A 16213-nucleotide genomic window follows, 5' to 3' on the forward strand; every position below is an offset into this window, starting at 1 on the left:
TGCTTTTCTCTGGTTTAAAGTCCACTGATTTAAATGTTAATCTCATCTCCAAAACACCTTTATAGAAACATCCAGAATAATGTTTGATCAAACATCTGGGCACAGTGGCTCAGCCAAGTTAATGCACAAACCAAACCATGACAGTGCCAAACTGACCTCTTCACAGATTGTTCCAATTTATATTAAGATTACTGCCCACATGTCCCAAAGAAGAGCAAATCAGTGCCTTTGGACAGAACTTCCAAATGTGTCCATGAGGTTTCTTGTGCCTGACACCATAGGAATCTAATATAAAAAGAATTTACAGAATGTCAGAACAGGAAGCTACCTAAAGTGCAATCTAGTTAAATCCATTCGCGTTACAGATGGGGAAACTGAGACTAGAGATCAAAACTGGCTGCTGGCCAGTGGTCTGTGCTGCCCTGTGAACCTTGGGGTCTGCTTGGTTCAGAAACGGGATCCTGAGAGACCTGAGGGGGATCAGCCCAGCAAGCAGCCCATGGTTGGTCCGTGTCAGATGTTCTGCGAGACCTGTACCTGGCTCCCCTGGGCGGATTCTGACCCAGGAGCTCCTGGCCCTGCCCAGTTCAGGCTCTCCTGCCCAACTGGACCGGCGCAGTGGCTTTGTGATGGCCCCTCCCCAGTCTTCAACTTCCCAGCTTCTACAGCCTGGCCTGGCCCTATATGAGCATTCTCACGGGCGAGACTCATGTCGGCCGACAGATCCAAAGGCTCATGGTTCTGCTGGGGGCCCGGGTAAAGTGCAGACTCCCTGCACACCAAGCCCCATGGTCTGGCCCTGCCTGTGTCTCCCAGGGCTCCATCTCCCGTGCCTCCTGGCGGTGTCCCGTACCGCAGGTCTGGTCTGCCATGAGGCCATTTGCCTCTTCTCCCCTCCGGCTGCAGTGCTTCCCGCACGCTTCGGGATGTAGCAGCCAGGACAGGTCTGAGGGCCTCCTCTGACAGCTCCAGGCCTCAGGTCTTCATATCTCTGCGGCAGGGGCCAGGAGTGCAGGCTGTGGAGTCAGACCTCTTGGGTTCTTTTCCTGGCCCCTCTGCTCACTGCCTGTATGACCTCAGGCAAGCGCCTAACCTCTCAGAACCTTAGTTTCCTCGTTTTAAAGTGGGTATAGTTCTCACCTCACAAGGTTATTGGACAGATCACTTAGCACAATGTCTGCTCAACTAATGGTGAGCTCTTCATTATCAAATTATTGTAATTGTTTCCAGAATTCTCTTTCCCACTAGCACGTGAACTTCTTGGTAAGAGGCTTGCTTTTCAGCTCAATAACCCCAACACCTGGCATCAGTCAGCTGTACTCCTCCCCACCCCCATCTGGTAACAGGGTAATAGGCCCCGTTGTTACTTGAAATGAGGCTGTGTAGACCCTCCACGCAGGACTGTTAACAAACCTGCGTGGCTTTAGAAGAATAAATCTGGGGAAGTTGGTTTGATTGTTGGTCAATTGTAACATGGATCATAGATAAGTCTTTACCGTGAGGTGGCTGGCCTGGGCACCCATCTTCCAAGACCAGTTGAATGCCTTGCTCACAAACATTCTTGGAGCGCCTCCTATGGGCCAGAGCTCCACTGGGCCCTGTGGGAGCAGGTGATAAGCTGTGCACACAGATGGATGACCCTTTCTTTTCAGCGACCTTATTTCTGTGCAAGAGGAGGTTGTATCCTCAGTTCCATTTGCTGTAGTTCAGATCCCATTATGAACTCCAGGAACTACTTCGGTCCCTTGGTTGTATTGGAATTTTGTCACAAATACGGTCTATTGAAGCAGGAGCATTGATCAGGGCCATGGACTGCGGGGCAGGGATTTTGACGCAATGCTGGCAGATTTGAGCAGATTCTTTCTCACTGTTAGCACTTCATCTTTGTACTGATCCCCTCTTGTTCCTATTCTGCTTAGAAATCTGCTGTCCGTTAGCCTAGTCTTTGGCTGCAGGTTATTCTTATTTTATATTTTATTTACTTTTGGAGCATGGTGTTCATTAAGATGGCAGTGGTCAGGCCAAGAGAAGATCAACCAGAAATACCTGTATTCTTTCCCTGGAGGACAAAGGCTGTCCTGGTTGGGTTGGGGGAGGCGGTCACTGTTCAGTTCTGACACTGTTGTTTCTTTTTACTCTGGTGATGTTAGAAACAAACAAGCAAACAAACAGGTGATGAAAGGAGAACCCCCAAATAGTACAAAGTGGTCAGCTGCTCCCCAGTGGGACCAGCTGCCTCACATACGAGCATTTACTAGAGTGTAGAAATGGCCGTTCCAAAAGGCCGCCTAACAACACATATTTTCCTGAGCACATTTGGTCTTTTATAGATTTTTTTTTTTTTTTTTACGTTTGCCGTGTTTCACAAAGGTATTTGAGAATTTCTGTGAAAAGCTCTATAGGTAATGCCTGATGGATGATACCTTATACCTGGACAGTACTATACTTTTTTTTTCCTTTTTTTGGCCGTGCCATGTGGCTTGCGGGATCTTAGTTCCCCAACCAGGGATTGAACCCGCACCCTCGTCAGTGAAAGCCCTGGACTGCCAAGGAATTCCTTATATTTTGTTTTTTTGAGGGGAGTCATTTTTTTTTTCATTTTTAAATTTTATTTATTTATTTATTTTTAATTTTATTCATTTATTTATTTATTGGCTGTGTTGGGTCTTTGTTGCTGTGCTCAGGCTTTTCTCTGGTTGCCGTGAGCGGGGGCTGCTCTTCATTGCTGTGCGCGGGCTTCTCATTGTGGTGGCTTCTCTTGTTGTGGAGCATGGGCTCTAGGCATGCGGGCTTCAGTAGTTTTGGCACACAGGCTCCGTAGTTGTGGCACACGGGCTTAGTTGCTCCACGGCATGTGGGATCTTCCCGGACCAGGGCTCGAACCCATGTCCCCTGCATTGGCAGGCGGATTCTTAACCACTGCGCCACCACGGAAGCCCAGGAGTCAAATTTATTAAGGCATAGTTTACATAGAGTAAAATTCACCCTTTGTAAGTGTACAGTTCAATGAGTTTTGAAAAATGTATACAGTTGTGTAACCACCACTGTTATCAACATATAAAATATTTCCATCACCCCAGAAAATCCCCTCATGAGTCTTTATAGTCAATCCCCTCCCCTCACTCCTAGTCCTGGTAACCACTGACCTGATCCCTTTCCCCACAGTTTACCTTTCTTAGAATGTTGTAAAAATGAAATAATTCAGTATGTAGCCTTGTGTGGCTAGCTTCTTCCACTTCGCATAACGTATTTCAGATTCATCTATGTTATTGACATGTCAGTAGTTTTTTCCTTTTTATCCGTGACTTGTGTTCCATAGTATAGATACATCCCAGTTTTATAAATCTGTTTACCAGTGACCAGTGGAGTAGGTTGTTTCCTGCTTTGGTGATTATGCATAGAGAACAGCATTCATTCCTTCACACACACCGTCTTGTTTGAAGCTCAGGACACCCTGAGAGTTGGGTATTGTTACACCAGTATCTGAGAAAAAGGACACATCAAGAGTTACACTGCATGAGGTCACATGGCAACAATTGGAACTTTGGTCTTCTAACTCCCAACTAGAAAGGATTTTTGTTTGGTTTTTACCAAGATACAATTCACATTCCATAAAATTCCAATTAGAAAGGTTTTAACAGAACTTACCTAAATTAAGAAGTATTACAAAAATCAAACCCCCACTGAAACATCTCCATGAATATTTTACTTCTCAGCCTGTATTAAAACAGGAGGAATCTTAAAATGTCATCTCTTGATCCAAATGAGGCTCTTTCAAACCATGGGTAACCCAATGATGAATACAATGTACTAGTCCAAAATAAACTAAAATAAATATAGCAAATAATTGAAAATAATCTAGTATCAGGCAATAAGAGATTAGTTATATACATTATGGTGTGTGCATGTAATGGAGGAGCATGTAGCCATTGAAATGGATATTGAAGACAATGAAAGGATCATGGTCATGATGTGTTGCTTAAAAAAGTCAGGCTACAAAACAATAAGATCAAGGTGAACCTACTCTTGTAAACAATGTTTACATAGACATAAACTAGTAAGTGGATAAAATGGGTATAAACGTAAACGTTAAGCAACTGTACTCCAATAAAAACTAATTCAAAAAAAATTAAAAAATAAAGGAAAACATTATCAGTGGTTATTGCCAGGTCATGGAATTACAGGTTTTGAATTTTTTCTTTTGTTTATCTGTAGTTTCTAAGTTTTTCAATGTAAGCATCCATTAGTGTGCTCTGTTTATAGAGATAATACATGAAAGGTGTACAGTTAAAAAATTCAAAGAGAACTCCTTCTCTACCCGCCCAGATTGCTAAGAACATCGATTATTTTTGGTAAAAATATTTTTTTTTCAACCAAAACAACTAAACTTCCTCCACCCCAACTACCTGAATTATTTCTAGATACCTTGTCCCTAACGAGGCCCTGGTGACTCCCTGGGGCTGATCTGGGCCCATAACCTGGGCCTTGTCTTCACTCCTCTGGCAGGTGGTCCCACTTCTCCCCTGTGGCCCTCTGGGGCCAGCTCCTCAACACTGCTTTTCATTTCTGCTGCACTAGGTCAGACCCTGAACCCTGACAGGAGGTTCAGAAAAGTTTTAGTCAGATCACTACTTTCATAAAGAGAGGGAAGAAAGTCAGAGAGGGGAAGTGAGGGGCGGGGAGGGAGGAAGGAAATAGAGAAAAGCTTTAGTCCTTTCCCTCCCAGAGCTTACATTACCTCCTTTGATACTTCCTGCTAATGTGGTAGAATGAGTCTGAGCTTTGGAGTCAGATTTGGGTTCAAATCCGCCTCTTAACCATCTGTGTTCACGGATGTGCTCACTCGGTGAGAACATTTTGACCTCTTGCTGTGCACGAGCTCCTGGGCTAAGTAGTGTGTGGCCTTGAGGAGGGTCGCTTCCCCTCTCCTCTCCAGTTCATCTGTAAAGTGGAGATAGTGTCAGCCTCGCAGGGTAACTGTGAGGATTGAATGAGGTGCTCTCTGTGGGGCACGGAGCCCAGGGCCTGCTTCAGAGCCTGCACTGTCACCCCCTCACTAACTTAGTACTAAGCCCGGTATTCAGAGAAAAGGGGAAACGAAACACATTCATCGGCAGTAGGTAGCCGCCTCCACCCATGATATTCTCACCCCGGGACTAACTGAGTGGCTAGACTAGTGGTTCTCAAAGTGCAGTCCCAGGACTCATGCCACAGTATGAGCGTCACCTGGAAACTCACTAGAAATGCAAGTTCTTGGGCCCTGCTCTAGACCTACTGCGTCAGGAACTCTGAGGGTGCGACCCGGCGCTCTGCGTGGTGACCAGCCCTCGGAGGGTGACTGTGATGCCCGCTTGCATTTGAGAGCCGCTGGGCTACACCATCCCCTGCGTTCGAGAGACTGCTAACTTCGTCTTTAATAAACACAGGGTATTGCCAGCCCGCTGGGCCCCTCCAAGATCCTGCCTCTAACAGAGATGCCTCTGGATTGGGTTGTGGAGCCTTGAAAGCCACCCCGAAGTTAGGGACATCCCCTAAAACATCCTGGCTTCCCTTCAGGAGCACTTTGTGACTCAGCCTTGAACTCAGTGAAGAGTTTCGTACGTACGTTTTCTTAGATTGGGAGGTTCCTCGATTTTTCATCCTGCTGAATGAAGCAGGGCAGGTTTGAGACTTCACGGGTACTTTGGTCTGGGTGGCAGAGGGAAGGGGAGACAGACTCTCCCTGTGTACTCTGGGACTTCCAGTTCAATCAGCGGTTCTCTGAGCTGCGGCTATGTTGCGGGCAGCCCCACCTTCAAATATTCTGCCCCTTTGTCCCTTTGGGGCCCCTTATACGTGTTAGACCTCTCCCGTGGGTTTTTGGTTTGGAAGTGCTGGTCCCTGTGACTGTGCACAGGGTCTGGTGCTGGGGTGGTGGGGGCGCCGTAAAGGGGGAGACCGGCCGCTCACCCTGGAAGAGTTGAAACCAAGCAGCTCCAGCAACACGCAGGAAGTCGTAAACTGACGCGGACAGGCTGTGAGCAGCGGAAGAGCAGGAGGATGCCTCAGGTGCTGGGGGCCGGGCCGGCGTCAGGGAGTGGTCGCTCTGCCCTAACAGGCCCAAAGAGGGGGGTCCCAGGGCCGCGCCTCCCCGTCACGTGGCCTGTGTGTTGAGCGAGATGAGGAAGCTGCCTCTGGCCTCTTTGGAGAGCCCCGTTTACCTACTGTTGACTAAATAAAGGCTTAGAGAGGCTTATGGAATAAGGCTGCTTTCACATCAAAGGGCTCTTACAAAACAGCCTGGTGATGAGTTAAGTACAAATGAATCAGAAACAGATGGACTCAATTTCCTAGAAAATACCCCTGGGCTTCAACAAGAAGAGGGAAAGTGCTCAGCCAAAGGCACTGTGGGTTTTTGCTGATCCTAAAATATGCTCAGTGATTTTGCCTGAAACAGAGACGAGGTGTTGGGACTGTCAGGCTCCAAGTCATTAGAAAGTCCGGCTGGAATCCTGCCAGCACATCAAGTGATCCCCAGCAGCCCCTCCCAGCTCTCCTCAGTGGCGCAGGAGGAGACCCCCATCGGCTTGGTCCTGCTCTGGGTTTGCGAGCCTGGGCCGAAGAGCCAGTGAGACCTTCCTGTTCCCTGACTATAAAATGCAGGAGTTAATGTAGATGATCTCTAAAGGCATTTTCAGCATGGGTGTACCATGAGTAATAATAATGGTGATAATTGCCAACATTCACTGAGTGATTCCTTCTGCCAGGCACTGCTGCATTAAGGGCTTTATATACCTTGGCTTGTTTTACTGCTTTTAGCAGCCCTGAGTTAGCACTATAATTATCTCCATTGTACAGATGAGGAAACTGAGGCTCAGAGAGTTAAATAGCTTGTCCAAGTGCCCACAGCTGGTATGTGGTAGAGTCTGGATTTTAACCAAGTGATGAGGCATCTCTTGGTGATTTCTAGCCTGTCAATTCCTAGGTTTCTATTCTTGTGGCAACTTTCTAGTTCCTGGGTTGTTACTGAATAGTCTCCTCTCTGCCCGAGGCTGTCCGTTCTCTAAGAAGTCTTTAGAACCTAGCCAAGGTAAGCCAAAAACACAACTCGCCCTTGCTTACCCTCTGCTCCCCCAGCCTCTTACGTGCCTGTGTTAGATGCTAGGGACGCACAGCCTTGCTCTCAGGGAGATGGGCAGCGACTCCAGGGCAGTGTGATAGATGCCCACTGGAGGAGGTGGGCAGTACATGCCCTAAGAGCCCAGATGGAGCCTTCGGCCCCGTGGGTGAGGCCCCAGCAGGAGTGAAGCAGTCTGATGAGTGGGGGTTGAGGGCACTGCTGTGGGCAACCGCGCTCCCTTTGCAGGGAGGTGGGAAGTCACGTGGCGCTTGTGGAAGAACTGGATGTAGTTTAAGATGAAGGCGCCCCTGGGTGAGTGTTGGGGAACGGGAACAGCAGGAGAGGAGGCGGGAAGATAGTCAGGGACCAGATCCTCCCAGGTGAGCCTTAGGACTTGGTCCTAACGGGAGTCATGGACAGGGGTTAGGCAGGAGAGGGACAGGAGCATCTGTGCCCTGCCTCCCAGCCTGGCCCCCCTCCCAGCTGTCTCCCAGTTCTAAAACTGGGAGTGGAAGTTTTAAGGGCAGGGGTGTGTCCAGTGCAGCCCATAGCAAGCACTCAATCAGTGTTCACCTAACATCCACCACCCACAAGAAAAGCCAGGTCCCCTGACTTGGGTCAGCTAGAACAGTCTAGAAAGCAAGCATCTGGGCAGTGGTTCTTAACCCTGGCTGCACATGGGGAATGTTTGAAAAACCCCGGCCCGTGTGTGTCAGGATCTCTGCAGCAGAGGGGAGAGCTGCTCAGATCCAGAGCTGCTCAAATCGTTGCAGTGTCTGGCCGGGGTTGGAATCACTGACAGCCTTCACTGTGCATCAGAATCTCCCTGGGCACTCGCCTTGCCCCAGCCCAGACCTGTGAAATCAGCGTGGGACAGAGTGGTCAGGGCATCTGTGTTTTTTCACAGGTTTCCTGGGTGATTCTAATGTACATATAATGTTGAGAACCCTTGACCCTGTCACTTGGATATATTTGCCTTGGCTTCTAAAGTAGGTCTGAGTCCTGGTGGGTCAGTGCTGATTAGAGATTGATCAGAAGGGTGACCCAGGTGCAGCTTGAAACCCTTCTCGTGAAGCAGCGATTGTTTGATGACTCTCTGCCACTCTTGGTTGCACAGAGAATAGAAATAAGAGCAGTTTCAGAGTGTCTTACAGAACGCCATCCTACAGTACCCACAGTGTCCTGCTGTCAGGGCGCCTACCTGGCTGGGTGGGGCCGAGTGGCCCTTTACCTGGGCTCCCGACTCCTGGCGACCACCCTCACCCTCCAGGGCTCTTCTGAGCCTCTCTGTCATGAACACCGAATAAGAATGATAAACTCGGAAGACGTATTCTGATCATTTAACTGCTCAACTTAGTGGTATGGTCAGAGGATAAAGGGACTCGAGTGCCAGCCTGAGGGGTTCTGATTGCACACAACGAGAAATCATTCAGTTCTTCGTGTAACTAATATTTACCAAGGGTCTGTTTTGTACCAAGCATTGTGCAAGGACTTGAGGACATCATGGTGAGTAAAACCAACCTCTCGGGCTTACTCTCCCTGAGGAGACAGGCAGTAGACAGGTGAAGAAGTACACGACTAACTTGTAATATGGGTTAGGATGGGAACAATTTTCATGCAAGGATAGGAAATAATGTTGGTGGGGGGTGGTTCTCATGGTCTCTCCGAGGTGACAAGGAACTTAGTCTTGCAGGATGATAGGGAGCCTGACATGTAATGAATGGAAGGGAGAAGGGGTGGCATGTGAAAAGGCCCTGAGGCATGCTTGGTGTGTTTGAGAAACAAGGAAGCCAGAGTGGTTGCAGAAGGAGAGCAAGGGGGAGTGTGATGAGGGCCGAGGGTAGCAGGGCCCAGGCACAAGGGGCTGTGATAAAGAATCCAGTTCTTCAGCAGGAGGGCCGCATCGGGTGATGGGACGTGAGAAGAACATGGAATATCATCTGCATTTTGAAGATGTGGGCTTTGAGTTTGAACTCCCATGTGACCTGGGGCAAGTCACCTCCCCCTGGGGCCCCCAGTTTTCCTTTGTGGGAGGATTGGCCACATGGTCCTTGTCTAGCTATGTCTAGTGAGGTGTCCTGGGAGCCTTCAGCTGTCTGTACATAAACTGAAGATAAAGAAGTGCCCACTACTGGCGTGGTCGTGACACTGAAAACGCTTTGGAATCTGTGTCACCATCATTTGTTGATAATTGAGTGAAGTTGTCGCTCTTCTTGACTCAGCTGTCGTCCCCAGGGCAGGCGACCCGTAAATACTGATTTACCGAGGCTGAGCCGGCCTTATTTCAAGCTATCCCAGGAGAAATGTGTAAAGTGGCTGGGGGGTGGGGGCGGGAGGGTGGGCTGGAGGCACTGTGGTTGTGGAGCTGGTGGCTGACAGTGGCTGGGGTGAGGGCAGGCGCTGGGCAGGTGTCGTATTTTATGAATGATTTCCTGACAGGTAGAGAGTCTGACTCAGCTGGCAGCCTCCCCGTGGGTTGGTGTGTGGGGCCTGCTTTTCCGGAGCCAAATGCTAATCTGCCGGGGGCAGCTGGCTCCAGGGAAGGAAGGGCCTCCAGCTCGGTGGGCTGGGGAGGGCAACTGTGCATCTTTGGCGGTTTTTCTCCCCCAGAGCTTTTCTTAGCTTGTCCGGGGTGGGCCGTGGGGAGGGAGCAGGACTCACCCGGTCTCTCTCCTCCTCCTCCTCTTCCTTTTCCTTCCCCCCATTTCCTCCCCTCCACACTCCTCCTCAGAGGCCTGCTGTCAGCAGCTTTCAGCTCCACTGCCCGCCTCGCTGCCTGCAGCAGATGTGCGCCCACCCATAGGAGGGGTGAAGGGGTGAAGGCTGCTCCCCAAGAACCCCTCCACCCAGCGGCCCCTGCAGTCGGGAGGCCCTTGGGGGGTGGGGCTGGGGGCCAAGCTCTCAGAAAACCGGGGCAGCAGTGAGGAGGAATTCCATCCATCTCTCTACCATCCTCCCCGCCCCCACCCCGCCCCACCCCATCAGAGAAACCATCCAGAGAGAAGCCCTGTGCTTGTGGCCAGCCTCAGGGAGGATTTTCAAGCCTGTCTCAAAGGCTGGCAGAGAATGTGTGTTTCTGAGTTAGGGTGTATTTGCCATCACAGAGGGAGACAGGAAGGGAGTCCGCCGAGTGTCTGACCACCTACAGGGCATCAGGAAGGCCTGTCAGGGGCCCAGGAGGAGCTTTCCATCCCAGGGACACCTTATTTCACTGAATTCTTACTACAATGTTAAGAAGCATCTATTATTTTCCCCATTTTACAGATGAGGAAATAGGCTCAGAGAGGGAAATGCACTTGCCCAAAGTCACACAGCAATTAAGTGGGGGAGTGAGGCTTGAAACCAGTCTGCCCAGCCCCAAAGCCATTCCTTACACTTCACTTCCGGCCTCTTGGAGAGAAAGCCTGTGAAGAAAGTGAATTGGGAGGAAGGGTCCCTCTTATTGGTGAGAAGTGGGGGGATGGGGGAGCCAGGGACTTGAGTCTAACCTGCCTTGTAATCCTGGGTAAACTGTGCCCTTTCTCTGCTCCTCTGTTAACCCCATCTGGACCAGAAGAGGTTGAAACTAGCTGCTTTTGAGATCCCTGCTCCGTGCCAGAGTTTTCCTCCTGAAACCACCTTGCCAAGGCCCAGAGTTTTGAAAGGGGCTGGACGCTGGCTGGCCTGAGAGTCTTGGCTGGCTGTGGCCACCAGGGCACCTACCTCCCTGTGGGTCTTCAGCTCTCCCTGCGAGGCTCACTCAATTCAGGGAAGGAGAGGCGCTGCTGACCCCAACCCCAGCTTGGCCTGGAAGGGTTGGCGACCTTGGCCTGCCCAGGCCTCAACGAACTGGACCCATGACCCACGTTCTGCCTCTGTCCTAAGGGCTCGGGAGATGGGACACGCACTCACGCACCCACCCTGCTTCCTCCCTCTCAGGTGTTGATTAGTTTGGGCCTCCTGTAATCATCAACACTTAGCAATTTGCAGGCTACTGACTGCAGGCAGTGGGGGCGGAGGGGAGCAGGCAGCCTGTGGAGGGCAGAGGAAATCTAGTTGCTGAGAAGCATCTGGGTCACGGTCTCCTCCTCCCAGGCTTGTCTGCAGGCTGAGTCAGGCTTGCCCCCTGGTCCTGGTCTTTGTGTCAAACCCAAGGAAGAGGCCCCACCCTGCTAGCCCAGAGCAGGCAGGGTAGCAAGGGTGGCTGGTGATGCTGGAAATAAGATGGAACCAGTTGGCAGGTTTAAACACATTGGTGCCCGGACGCTCCGTCGCTGTTACCTTGGGGGAACATCTCTGGAACCAACGTGCCAGCTTCCTCCTTCCAGACCTACCCTTACTGCCTGGGGGCCCGTGGGCAAGTCACTCACCCCTCCTTGCCTCGGTTTCCTCATCTCTGAAATGGGGGCAATGGCTATTCTGGGGCTGTGGGAGGAGTACATGGAGCCAAGTGTGTGTTCTTGGCGCCCATGGTGAGCCAGTTGGTGACAGCCTTCGCTGCTGGGGTAGCTGTTGTTGTGGCAGGCGTGACACCTCGCCCAGCACCCCTCTTGCTGCTCTGGAATGGAGACGACCACCACCCTCGTCCCCCCCGCCCACCGACAGTGTCCTGAGGGGTCTTCCGTCTGAGCACCTGAACTGTACTTGCTTCTTTCCACGTCTGTCTCCTAGATGGTGCAGTCCTGGAATTCTGGGGCTGTGCCCTCCACAGCCGATGCCCATTCTTGTTGGATGGACGTTTTGACAGTCTCAGCAGGGGGAGGACAGGAGGCAGGGCTCGTCCGCTGGGACTCCTCTGCACTGCCCCCTCTACCTGGGTTCTTCTTCCAGGTGGTGTGGCCACTTCAGAAACCCTGTAGCACCAGGAGAAGCAGAATGTTGGCCTTGGGAAGGAGCCGAGCTGGGCTGGCTGGGCTGCAGCTCATGCAGTTCCTCTTCCTTTCACACCTGCCACATCCTGAGCGGTGGTTTCTGTTCCTTTGTGAGAGCTGATAAACCTGCGAGCCGCTCCCATCGCACCTCCCCCAGCTTAGCTTTCTAGAAGGCCCCAAACCTCGGAGGTGTCTGGTATGTGGTTGCTGGATACCTGCTCATGGGGTGGAGTTTTCTTCCCCAGGCACCAACAAGGTAGAGAGGAGAGCCAGTTAAGTAACAGCCCCCAAATCACCGAAGACATCCTGAAATGCAGCTCTGCCGGCTTCCGCCCTTGAGGTGTGAAGTACTGGGCTTGCAGGGACACAGATTAGAGGTGAAATCGGGGTGAGGAGCTGGGTTCAGAACTCTTTGGGGGCGCACAATGCTCTCAGCACCTACAAGCCCCCGCATCTTGGTGGCAGCTCTAATCAGCAGGTAGCAGTGAGGGCCAGGACCGACCGTGGGTACAGATGCAGCTGCTGCACGGCTGGGCTGACTCTGGCCTGTTGGGCAACACTTGGGGAGCCTTTTGTGTGGCCTAGGGCAGTGTCAGTACAGCCTATACTCTCTGAGCCCCTGCTGTTTTGCAGGCATCCTGGAGATGCCGAGATCCAATTCAACAAACGCTCCTGAGCATCGACTACACACCAGGCACTGGTCCTCTGAGGTGGCTGATGCAGCCCTGCCCTGGGAAACCCCAGGGTGGACACAGGACCCGATGCAGGTGATTCAGAACCATTTGAAGAGCGGGTTGGGTACCTTGAGTGGGGACAGTTAGGAAGGGAGCAGCCAACTAGCCACGGGGCCGTGCGCGCATCACCTGGTCCTGTGCCTCAGTTTCCCCATCTGTCAGGCTGTCCTGCACGATCCAGCCCCTGCTTCTCCTGTTGTGTCGTGTCTTGACAGCCTCTCCATCGACCCCTCTGCTGCTCTGGCCTCCTGAGGCCTCCAGGGCCAACTCCTCCTCGTTAGGCAAGTCTCAGCTCAAGTTGTCATCTCCTCCCAGGGGCCTTCCCTGACCACCGAGCCTCTGCCTCCTCCCACCCCACTGTTCTTATGACACTTGCGTCAGGTGCAACAGTATGTTTATGTGCTGCCCCTTGTCTTGTCTTTCTCTCCCTAGCCCAGAACTTGGCACCGAATAAATATTTGTTGAATGAATGTGCTAGATCCCTAGATCCCGTGGGGCCTTGCTCACCACGCCAAGTGCTGCAAGGTGGGAAAGGCTGGAAGGATTTTAAATGAAGCAGGAACAACAGGACCACAATTGTGTTGTTAAAGAGCCTTCCTGTCACCCCGTGAGGGGTGAGGAGAGAGGGAGCTGGGAGACCAGACTAGAGGCTGTCACTGCCTCTTTTCTCTTTCGCCCCTCCTCCTCCAGGCTTCACCTCTTCCGAAACGGATCTTTTTCAGCTCAGAGCGCAGTACCTCATGAACTGTCATTGTAGGCAGCCTGGAGGCCAGGAAAAAGATTCTTAATTCTTTTTTCCTCCTTGAAAGACGAGCTTAATGAAAAACTACTGCACTGAGGGTAGAGAAACTGAGCTGAGAGGGGCCCGGGGATCCTCTAGACGGGGAAACAAGGCCCAGAGAGAGCCCCTCCCAGGGCCGGAAACGGGCCAGGAGCAGCCCTGTGCCCCCAGGGTGGGTGCCTGACGCACAGTGTGATTGAGAAGTGAGGGACAGGAAGGGAGGGACGGTGCTGCAGGAGGCACACCGAGCCTTTGGGGGAGGGCCAGGAGGAAGGCCCCTTGGGCACCTGGAAACTCAGGCGGAGTAGCTCATGGGTGGTTGGGTCCTGTGAGGAGGCATCCCCGCCTCCTGTCGCTGGGTGGGCAGGACTGATCCCCAGGGCAAGCGGTGGGCCCCTCCGTTAGCTCACCTGAGACAAGCCCCTGCTCTCCCTCTCCAAGCCCAGCATCCCGGCTGGCCACGCAGTGGGGGGCGGTGCCTAGCAGAGGACGTGGGGTGGGAAGGAGCCTGGGGGTTCATGACTTTATCTTAGCCCCTCCGGTAAGGGGAGGAATCCTTGCCTGGACTCCTTGGGGTGTGTGTGCGGAGGGTGGGGAAACATGGCCCACCAGGAGGGCCCCAAACCTGCAGCAGACAGAGACCAGGAGGATAAGTGGCTGGCGCCCAGCAGACGGAAGGAGGGATTGGGTCCAGGGACATGGCATCACGAAAATGCAGAGAGAGGAGGCAGCAGGAGAGGTTAGAGGGCTGAGCCCAAGGCCGGGACTTAGCTCACTGACTTTGTTTGGGTTACCCTGGGCCCCAGGTTCTCTCCTCTGGGCCATCGTATATTTTGCGGCCTGGGCTGTGCCAACCTCGGTTTCCCCACCTGTTCACAGGAATAACAAGATCCGTAGCATCCATTTGTCATGAAGCCCATGAAAGACATTGCAGAAGTCAAGTTCCAAATTCTAACAAACTGAATTCTGACCGGGGAGCTTTGAGAGATGAAGATCTGGACAGAAATAAGCCCAGCAGAACAATATTAGAATGTAAGAGTTAAAATCGCCTTTTTTTTTTTTTTTTTTTTTTGGGTAAGGGGAGTGGTTTATGAAAAAGGGCAGAGAGGACACAAAACACGTAGATATTGTCTGTAACAAAAGCTGCCAGGGTGCGATGAAGTAAGACTGGCACGTCCTTTGAGAAGAACTGGGTTTTGTCATTTTTGTCCGTTAAATCCAGGGGCTCTGGGCTAACCTGATCGAGACACTGACCCAAGGGCGCCTCCTGGTGGTCAGTTCTAAAAATACTGAAAATTCTCCCACTTGCTTTTTTCTCCCTTATTAAAACAATGTATTGTACTTTTCTTTAGGACAAGTTCCTAGAAGCACAAGGGCTGGGTTGGTGGATGCTAGCATTTTGCATGTAAGCAGGTGATATCTAAGTCTCTTTCCAAAATAGTTTGCACCAATTTGCACTCCCTTTTTGGTTCAGATAAACATGAACACCAAGATGAGACGGGGCTGGGGGGGTGGTCACTTCATCTACAGCATTCTGTCCATAAAATGAAAGGGCTGGATTTTTTTAAAAAAAGAAACAAAGAGACTTCCCTAGGGGTCCAGTGGTTAAGACTTTGCCCTTCCACTGCCGGGTGCCTGGGTTCAGTCCCTGATTGGGGAACTAAGATCACGCGTGCTGCACGGTGTGGCCAATAAATAAATAAATAAATAAATAAATAAAAATAAATAAATAAAAAAAGAAACAAAGTAAGGAAACCAATCTTCTCTGAACAGCGTGATCCCTGCTTTGTGCTCAGAGGTGGGTGAGCTGAGCCAGCAAAGGTTGGGAGAGTCTTGCCAGGCAGGGACCTGCCCAAGGTCACACAGCCAGTGGGTCTTCCCGAACCTGTCTGATCTCCAAACCCTTGGCTGCCCCACGGCCTCACCCTCCTCCCCAGCTTCTTCATTCATTCCACAGACAAACAGTTCTTGCGTGGTTACCGGGGGCAGGCTCCCTGCACCATGTAGGGGACGCCACAGGAGCAAAAGCAGATGTGTCCCTGCACACTTGAAGAATCTCACAAATAAACGCCTACTTGCAAACGGAGCCAAATGGCCGGGGCAAGAGGCACAGATGAGTGCAGGGTGAGGGGAGCCTACAGCTGGCCAGCCTGTCTTTATTCTGAGGGCACCGGGTGACCGTGAGGGGTTTTAAGCAGGGGAGGGAGTGACTGGGTGAAAATCAAGCAGAAGGACCAGTGTGTGCTTTTGAATCTGCCATCTGTCCGTCACATGTCCCTCGGCGCCCCACCTGGGCCTCTGGGCTTGGGGGACCGGCGGTGGCTGCCATGTGGGGAGCGTATGGCCGTTGAGCCCACCTCCGGCAGCCAGGTCTGAAGAGCCGGCCACTTCCGCCCTCTGCTCTCTCCCTGTGGTTGGCTGCTGGGGCTGAGACACCTCGGGCCGGCGCGGAGGGGAGCGGGGCTGGCCCAGGAGGGGCCGGGGCCTCCCGACTCCCAGCTTGTCTGTGGTTCTGAGGGCCCGGCTCAGCCTCTTCCTGCCACTCGTCCCAGCCCTGGGCCTTATAGGGAAGGAATCTTTCCAGGGCTTCTCCCCACCTCCACCCCCATCCCCCTCTGCATCTCTCCACCCTCCCCCAGGCTGTGAGCGGGGACAGAGAGGTACCCAGTCCTCGAGACAGAGAGGTCTTGGGGCTGGGGGGGCTTCTCTTAGGGACACTCCTTCCATATGGTTTCCATTCTTCCCTTCC

Source organism: Balaenoptera physalus (assembly GCF_965194825.1).
Source record: "Balaenoptera physalus genome assembly, chromosome: 16".
Taxonomy (NCBI): Eukaryota; Metazoa; Chordata; class Mammalia; order Artiodactyla; family Balaenopteridae; genus Balaenoptera; species Balaenoptera physalus.